Source organism: Mixophyes fleayi, chromosome 6 (genome assembly GCF_038048845.1).
Source record: "Mixophyes fleayi isolate aMixFle1 chromosome 6, aMixFle1.hap1, whole genome shotgun sequence".
Taxonomy (NCBI): Eukaryota; Metazoa; Chordata; class Amphibia; order Anura; family Limnodynastidae; genus Mixophyes; species Mixophyes fleayi.
Genome location: NC_134407.1, coordinates 187,291,148 through 187,301,198, shown reverse-complemented (window position 1 = coordinate 187,301,198; position 10,051 = coordinate 187,291,148).

Below are 10,051 nucleotides of genomic sequence, written 5' to 3'. Positions count from 1 at the left end.
TACATTTGAGAGTTGTATAGCTGCAGTGGCAAAAATCTCTGGCGATTTTGCAAATAGCGAGTTTGACAGAAGCACAACTCTGGCGATTTTGCTTGAAATCTCTGCTTCATACATCTGCGAGTTTCAACTCTCCCGAGAAAATCGCTGATTTTGCAAAATCGCACCTTGATACATTTACCCCATAATCTCGATTGGTGCCTAAATAGGTAATTAATCATTTTACACATATTGCACTCTAAATGACCATATGTTTTTTTATTAATATGCCAAAATCTAGCCCGTCATTCAATCCTGCATCCACTTATCACCTTTTTCACTTTCATGGTGCCAATACTCAGTTTGATCCAGCTTGAGCGCCGAATGCCCATATGCAACAGAGCACCATTGCAATAGATAGATGTTGTGGATCTGTAAACCTTAGAGATGCACATTAACTGTAGATATCTGTAGAATTTTTGGGTCCATATACGTTTTATTTTGCAGCTAATTAAGTCTTAAACTGTCTAATTGGCCATCAATAGTACAGTGTGTATGGACATCTATCTATCCTCAGACTACTCCTTTCCCCAGCTTATTAAGGTATGGCCGTATCACACTTCCCTGGTTACAGATGTCATCTTTCACCTCTATCTGGTCTTCAACAGGGTAGGGGTCAGCATTCCTGGTGGATCACTGGTGCCATGGGCAGAACACAGAATTACCAGGCTCCTTAGCAGAATTGGGGGGATGGCACAACAATGCCGCTCCAGCCTCCTGGGTGCCCGATCTACTGTCGGAAGAGCGCGGGCCTCTTCTGAGCATGCAACGGTCTGGCGCATGCACCATAAAGCCCTATTTGATCTTCACTGCAGATCCACTGGACCAATGGATGCTCAGTATAGGCCGCGCTCTGCTCTTCTGAGCATGTTCTGGAATGGCATAAGTGAAGCCCAAATTGGAAAGGTGATGTAGCATTGCTGCCCACCCCCCTCACCTCAGGGCCCCTTAGTGGCCACTCCACCTGTGGTGGTGATAGTTTCAACTAGTGCCCTTGCTGCACATACAGTATGTCCTAAGTTTTCTGATTAAATTTTAGGACACTTGGAGCATGACAAAGGATTCCTGTATGTGTGTCCTGTGTCAAGACCCCAACTTGCCTTTGGGAGGGATTAAGTTTAAATGAGAACTCCAAGGACCTGAAGGATAAGAGCCATGAAATTGCTCTAGTAAAGTCGCTGAACCGAGGGAATGGTGTTTCTTATAAAACTACAAAATAAGAAATAAGATGAATGTAATAAGGAATATAGGAGGACAGAGTGATGATCAAAAAATAAATAATTGCATTATAATTAGAGATGTTCACTGACCCCACGTGTTTTAATTTTGGTTTTGGGTTTGGATCTGGATTAAGTTTTGGTTTGGTTTCGGTTTTGGTTTTGGCAAAATCACCCTCACGTGTTTTGGTTTTGGTTTTGGATCTATATTTTTTAGAAAAATAGCTAAAATATGCTGAAATCACATCATTTTGCTTTTTTTGGTCCTACATTATTATTAACCTCAATAACACTAATTTCCAGTCAATTTGGCCACCTCACGGGTCACAATATTATTTTCATCCACTTTCTTTTAGACCAGACCAAATGTCAAAATGTTCTGCTGAATCATCTGTATCATCCTTGGGTCTCTTAGAAAGCTTAGTTTTTTCTTAAGAGCAGTAGCCTGAGAAACTGAAGGAGGGGATGCGTTGTGTTTGTAACCACTTCAGCTGTCAACTTGCTCACCAGGATCTCATTGCCTCTCTTATGATCTGGGACAGTGGGAAATTAAGAGAAGACATAGCTCTTAAACCTAGGATCAAGCATAGTCATCAAAATATAGTGATACAATTTCTAGAAGTTGATATTTCTTCGATCCTGGCGAAGTGATTAAAGTACTTCATCTCCAAGTCCGACATACTTAGCATAATTTCTTTGTTTCATCTCCTCCTTCAATTTTTCAAGGTGCTTTTCCAAAAGTCTAATTAAGGGAATCACTTTGCTCAAGCCATCAGTGTCTGAACTCAGTTCACAGGTGACTACTTTGAATCGTTTCAGCACCTTGCACAACATGGAAAGTATTCTCCACTGCCCTGGACTAAATAAGAGGCTTACCACTGATGACCTGTTTGAAAAACTAAGGGATGTCATTGCAATAGGGCTTATCCCGCTAGGATTCCCCTGAGGATATGTCATGTGTGATAACGCCACCAATATTGTGAGAGCATTATAGCGGGGAGAATTCCATCACATTCCCTGTTTTGCTCACACAATCAACTTGGTGGTACCGAGCTTTTTAAAAAATGACAGTGACATGCAGGGGATGCTGTGTGTGTCCAGATATAATTCAGGTCATTTTTGGCATTCTGCAGCAGCATGTAGAAGATTGCAGTTGCTGAAAGAAGAATCGAATTTGAGTGGGAATGTACTTTAGTCCAGCGCAGTGAAGAATACTTTCTGTGTTGTGCAAGGTGCTGAAACTACTCTAAGTAGTTACCTGTGGAGTGAGTTCAGACACTGGTAGCTTGACTCAAGTGATTCCCCTAATTAGACTTTTGAGAAATTGAAGGAGGAGATGAAACTTAGTAATTCTGCTAACTATATAGGACTTGTAGATCAAGTATTTTATTCATATCGCCATGATCCAAGAGTTATCAACATCTTGAAATCGGATCACTACATTTTGGCAACTGTGCATGATCCTACGTTTAAGATCTATGTCTTCTCTTTCTTTCCATCTGACCCAGATCTCAAGAGATGCAATGAGCTCCTGGTCAGCAAGCTGACAGCTCAAGTGGTACATGACACGACGACTCATCCTCCCTCAGTTTCTTTGGCAACTGCTGCTAGGAAAAAGCTTTCCTAACACATCCAGTGGTGATGCAGATGAGTCAGTACAACATTTTGACATTTGGTCTGGTGTAAAAGAATTGCCCAAAAATTGTAACAGCTATGCTGTAAAATAAACTGCAAATTCCACAAGGAATGCCATTAGCGGCAATTACATCAAAGTACAGAGACTTCTGTAATGGTGGATTCCAGCGGGATGAATTAGTATTGTGTGAGGATGATGTACACACTGATGAGGGTGAGGATGATGACAGTGTAGATTGCAGGTGCTGGGATCTAGCTGAGAGAAGGGAACTAGCTGATGCTGGTATGCTTGCTAATATTTTGGGTAGAATGGCATGTTGGCAATTTTATGTTTTTCTACAGTAAACTTTCACCTTTATTAGAGAGGTGTTTTTTTCTTTAAAAAGGTACAAGCTTTTTATTTATATTTTTGTTTCCCTGACTTGAAACCACTATGCACTTGAACATAGGCTTTAGCACATGAGGTAGAGGGATTAGTATCATCATGACTGAGACTGGCGAGTGACAAGAATAATGTGACTGAAGACTGGAGAGTGACAAGAACACTGCTACCCCTTTTTCTGTGTGACCAGTGGCACTGAGACTGGAGAGTGACAAGAACAATGTTGCTAAAGCCTGGAGAGTGACAAGAACAATGTGACTCTAGACTGGAGAGTGACAAGAACAATGTGACTGGAGACTTGAGATTGACAAGGACACTGCCACCCCTCCTGTTTCTGTACGAGCTATGGCACAGTAGAATGTCACTGGAGACTATTAAGAACACTAAGAACACTGACAGCCCTATTATTTCTATTTCAGCAATGACAATCAGCAATGGAGCAATGGCACACAGAGTGTAGACTGGCAAGAACACTGGGACCTCTGCTGTTTCTGTGTGACCTATAATAACACAGTACAATGTGACTGCAGATTTCGAAGAACACTGATAGCCCTATTATTTCTATTTCAGCAACAAACAGCATGTTGCAGGAACAGCAAAATAAACACGAGGGGAAAAATGGAGAAAAATATAAACCCTAAGAAGAGGGATATACTACAGAATCATCTGACACTCTCCCCTTACCTAATAGAACACTGGTAAGTGCAGCTTCAGGAGTCCTTCTGGAAGAAATACATAACTTGTAATTAATTGATTCCCTTGAAGATGAAGACACTAAAGTAAAAACAAAGTAGCAACGATCAAGTTATTGGTACCTTTATGTAAAAAAAAATATATAAAATATGCATTTCCATACTGAGTATGCACACCAAAGATTTATATACATACATCTATTTGCAGATTTGGCTGCATCTTACACTTATGATTCTTTATGCTCCTACTATAGCTGGGACCTATAGTGCCACATAGGAAAATACTGTGAAAAAAACAGAACACTATAGAAAAAGTCCTTTAATTAAAATAAATACTCCCCCAATCCCTCATTCTTACACAAAAATTTATTACATAATTCCACGCTTCTTAGGAAAGAATATATATCATTTTAACCATGCTTAACTGCTTCTGAGGGGCTCCAAAATATGCGGGATCAAGAGGCCAGTCCTCCATTAATCAATCCAGATTGGCTTTGCTCTGTTTGGTTAGAGTGTGAGAAAGTTGCTTTGATTAGTTGGTTGTGCCTAGATCCCATGTGGGGCTGAATGAACTTCATTGTATCAGTGAGGTTCATTGATAAAGTGTACATATGCACCATTTTTACAGCACGCATTTTAGATGTACATTTTAAATGCAAATGCATTTAAAATGTACAACTTTAGAGTCCAACTATACATGATGTCCAAACTCCGCTCTGTTACTAAAGTGACAACAACTTTATCTGAAACTGGACTAACATCTGAAACTCAAATTAAACAGTGTCTGCAGCACATTTCACAGCAGCATTTATAACATGAATATGTATTTTGGGCTGAGCAGCTGTCAGGATCAGCAGCAGCAGAATGGTGGGAGCAAAGTAGCTTGGAAAGCTGCTCAGACCCCTCATAATTAAAGGATTACTATTTACAAGACTGTCAGCACAAGTCTCAATGTCCTTCCTTGTTATTACAAAGAGAACAGCAATCATTGGCAGGATCTTCAAACCAAGCACTTCAGTGACAAGCAGTGCCACTTTTGTGGCTGAAGTGCTTGGTTTGTTTGGGCCCCCACAAAACAAGGTAACAATGGGTTTAAGGCAGCTAAGGTAACAGTGCTGTCAATTAACTCTACAGTGGCAAGATGTTGTTGTCATCATCTTCAGCATCATCCTCACTGTCATCAGTGTATACATCATCCTAACACAATATTAATGCAACCCCGCAGGAAACCACCATTACAGAAGTCTCTGTAACATAAATGTCAAAAACAAAAATGTAAAAAAAAGTTTTTACCTATTTAAAGAAAGAAACACATCTTTAATAAAAGTGAAACTTTACTGTTGAAAAACATACAATTACCAAGATGTCATTTTACCCAAATATTAATAAGTATTCCAACATCAGCTAGCTTCCTTCTCTCAGCTAGATCCCCAGCACCTGCAATCCACAATGCCATCATCCTCACCCTTATCAGTGTATACATCCTCCTCACACAACACTAATAAATCCCCGCTGGAACTCAAATCCATCTCAATGCCAGTAGAGGCCTTACACGTGGAATTTGTAGTTCATTTTACGACTGTGCTGTCACGATTTTTGGGCAATTCTTTTAGACTAGACCAAATGTCAAAACGTTCTGCTAAATCATCTGTATTATCCTTAAATCTCTTAGAAAGCTTAGTTTTTTCCTAGCAGCAGTAGCCTGAGAAACTGAAGGAGGGGACGCCGTTGTGTCAGGTACCACTTCAGCTGTCAACTTGCTCATCAGGAGCTCATTAGCTGTGAAGGTAGCTATGGATGTAAGAATGATGCAAAGACTGTCAGGTTGGAACTTGCGAGTGGCCATGATGTCATCAGTAGCCACCAACAGGCACAGGCTGGCTGGCAAATTATGGAGGGTGAGCACTCATACTTAGCCAAGGGGCACCAGCCTATCCTTTAAATATGGTTCTACGTATAGAACATGATGACTTGTGCAGCATGGTGGCTTAGTGGTTAGTACTTCTGCCTTACAGCACTGGGGTCATGAGTTCAATTCCCGACCATGGCCTTATCTGTGAGGAATTTGTATGTTCTCTCTGTGTTTGCGTGGGTTTCCTCCGTGTGCTCCGGTTTCCCCCCACATTCCAAAAAACATACTGGTAGGTTAATTGGCTGCTAACAAATTGACCCTAGTCTGTGTGTATGTTAGGGAATTTAGACTGTAAGCTCCAATGGGGCAGGGACTGATGTGAGGGAGTTCTCTGTACAGCGCTGCGGAATTAGTGGTGCTATATAAATAAATGGTGATGATGATGATGACTGTGTTATTAAAGGGTGAAAAGCCCTTTTGCTGAAGAAAACGGGGTACTTTATCCAGCAAAAGTACTTGTTTTTGCTTCTCCCTATTTATTAATGGGGTTACCGCTGGCAATAACTCCTGGTGAGGAGCCTATTATTCAAGTATCGGGGTCATACTTCCTTTTCTGATAACAACATCTCAGATGGATGCCAGATCATGTTACAGCTGTAGTGTGAAGTGACAGACATCCTATCCAGGTATTCAGTAGTTACTGGGTTACTCGTTCTGGGTCTTGAAGATTTCATGATATTGCTTTCTGGACAACGGAGGAGCATAAATTCTTTGTCCTACGAGATGTTAATTAAAATAGGAGAAATTAGAAGCAGTCTCTTTCAGGGTGATCCAAGAGAAGGGCTCATCTCTAAGGGTAAAAAGGGTTGATCTTACAAAACTTCTCTGAATGCTGTGCTGATTTATGTTAGCTGTGTATGTCTTCTGTCAGCATTCCTCCATGCAATCATTTATGGTGTTTTCTTCCAACGGCTGTGGTGAAACAACCTATTCCCAGCACTATCTCCGGTTTTAAGTTACCCCGTACCTGTAAGATCTGAGGCAATGCCAAGTGACATTAAATCTGTGCCCCAAAACTTAATGGACAGATTAACCCTGGATTCCCACTTGTATGACCCACTGGCCATCAGAGATTGACAAGACCAGGTATTAACAATAGGGGCTTGATTCATAAAGGATCTTAAATTAAGAAGTTTCTTATTTAAGTCTCCTGGACAAAACCATGTTACAATGCAAGGGAGGAAAATTAGTATTCTGTTTTGCACATAAGTTAAAAACTGTCTGTTTTTTCATGTAGCCCACAAATATCAACTTTAAATTTCAGTGTACAAATAAGCTATCAAGTATTTTTGTGCTACATGAAAAAACAGTCAGTATTTAACTTATGTGCAAAACAGAATACTAGTTTGCACTCCTTGCATTGTAACATGGTTTTGTCCAGGAGACTGAAATAAGAAGTTTCTTAAGTTAAGATCCTTAATGATTCAGGCCCTTGGTGATCAGCTGATAGGAAGAGTACATAGATCCAGGTCCATTGTTTGACGAGTACAGGTTAGCACATGGCAATGAGATTTAATTTGTGGGATTAGAATAAAATGAGAGAAAAGGGTGAAAACAGGAGATTTACAGGGACATTACCTGCATTGCAGATAAGTGCATAGTCCTTTTTGTATAGCTAGAGTGGCAAACAGTCGGGACTTTGATCTCTATCGATTTTGTAAATAGCGATTTTGACAGAAGCACATCTCTGCCGATTTTACAGCAAATCTCACTTTATACATCTGTGAGATGAAACACCCGTGAGAAAATCGGTGGATTTTCAAAACCAGAGATTGATACATTTACCCCCTGGACTGCCCCGTGGAGGTGTTTCAGGTTCAATCCATAGATTTCTAGTTCTGGGTGTGGCTTTTCTCACAGATTCTTTCTACCCCTAATTTTGCTTTTATTATAAAGGGCTTTACGATGTTTTAGGTGAGTTATCTGCCTTTTAGCCATCTATAGTCAGTTTCAAGATTGGTGCTGTTGGTGCTGGTGATTACGTATAATAGTATTGGTGGTAGGTACAAGAAATCAGTAACCAACTAGGTCAGTGTTTAGACAGGAAGCATATCTTTATTTATGGATATTGAGGAAAAAGTAGTTCAAGAATATTTTGTAATGATGGTTGTCAATCTGGCATAATTTCCTTTAATTATCACTTTGTCATGCATGTTATATATTTATTTGTGTTTATATCGGGTCTGGACAAGCTGTGGCTCTCCAGGTGTTGTGAAACTACAAGCCCCAGCATGTTTTGCCAGCAGAAAGCCAGCCAGTAGCTTGCAGGGTATGCTGGGAATTGTAGTTTCACAACACCTGAAGAGAGACAGGTTGGCCTGACCTGGTTTATATGATATCATACATACTTTATTTGGTTGTAAATATGATAAACATATTAACCAGCATACACATGGATTTGTGTTCATTTGTTTTGTTTCCTTTTCATTTTCATATTTTTGTTACTTAGTCTTTCCAAACCACTTATTTTTCACAATACAAAAACTGGAGTAGGACATATTGGGTAGATGGACATGAGCACGTGGGTGCAAAATGATTCATTCAAGGTATAGTCACTTGCACTGAGAAGGGCAGAATTCTAAATATGGACTGATGCTAACTGCTCCCGGTCCAATAGTTCAACATATATTGCACAGGAGAAAGGGAGTCAGTAACAGAAGGTATCGCCATGTGTGAAGCTCATCAGTGTAGAGTAGGGACAGAAGGTATCACCATGTTTGAGGCTCATCAGTGTAAAGTAGGAACAGAAGGTGTGTCCATGTTTGAGGCTCATCAATGTAGAGTATGGACAGAAGGTATCGCCATGTGGGAGGCTCATCAGTGTAGAGCAGGGACAGAAGGTATCACCATGTGTGAGGCTCATCAGTGCAGAGTAGGAACAGAAGTTATCGCCAATTGTAGGGGTCATCAGTGTAGAGCAGGGACAGAAAGTATCGCCATGTGGGAGGCTCATCAGTGTAGAGTAGGGACAGAAGGTATCACCATGTGTGAGACTCATCAGTGTAGAGTAGGAACAGAAGGTATCGCCATGTGTAGGGGTCATCAGTGTAGAGCAGGGACAGACAGTATCGTCATGTGGAAGGCTCATCAGTTTAGAGTAGGGACAGAAGGTATCGCCATGTGGGAGGCTCATCAGTGTAGAGTAGGGACAGAAGGTATCGCCATGTGTGAGGCTCATCAGTATAGAGTAAGAACAGAAGGTATCACCATGTGTGAGGGTCATCAGTATAGAGTAGGGACAGAAGGTATCGCCATGTGTAAGGCACATCAGTATAGAGTAGGGACAGAAGGTATCACCATGTGTGAGGCACATCAGTGTAGAGTAGGGCCAAAGGTATCGCCATGTGTGAGGGTCACCAGTGTAGAGTAGGGACAGAAGGTATACCATGTGTGAGGCACATCAGTGTAGAGTAGGAACAGAAGTTATCGCCAATTGTAAGGGTCATCAGTGTAGAGCAGGGACAGAAGGTATCGCCATGTGGGAGGCTCATCAGTGAAGAGTAGGAACAGAAGGTATCACCATGTGTGAGGCTCATCAGTGTAGAGTAGGAACAGAAGGTATCGCCATGTGTAGGGGTCATCAGTGTAGAGCAGGGACAGACGGTATCGCCATGTGGGAGGCTCATCAGTGTAGAGTAGGGATAGAAGGTATCGCAATGTGGGAGGCTCATCAGTGTAGAGTAGGGACAGAAGGTATCGCCATGTGTGAGGCTCATCAGTATAGAGTAAGAACAGAAGGTATCACCATGTGTGAGGGTCATCAGTATAGAGTAGGGACAGAAGGTACCGCCATGTGTAAGGCACATCAGTGTAGAGTAGGGCCAAAGGTATCGCCATGTGTGAGGGTCACCAGTGTAGAGTAAGAACAGAAGGTATCACCATGTGTGAGGGTCATCAGTATAGAGTAGGGACAGAAGGTATCACCATGTGTGAGGCACATCAGTGTAGAGTAAGAACAGAAGGTATCACCATGTGTGAGGGTCATGAGTATAGAGTAGGGACAGAAGGTATCGCCATGTGTAAGGCACATCAGTGTAGAGTAGGGCCAAAGGTATCGCCATGTGTGAGGGTCACCAGTGTAGAGTAGGGACAGAAGGTATCACCATGTGTGAGGCACATCAGTGTAGAGTAGAAAGAGAAGGTATCACCATGTGTGAGGCACATCAGTATAGAGTAG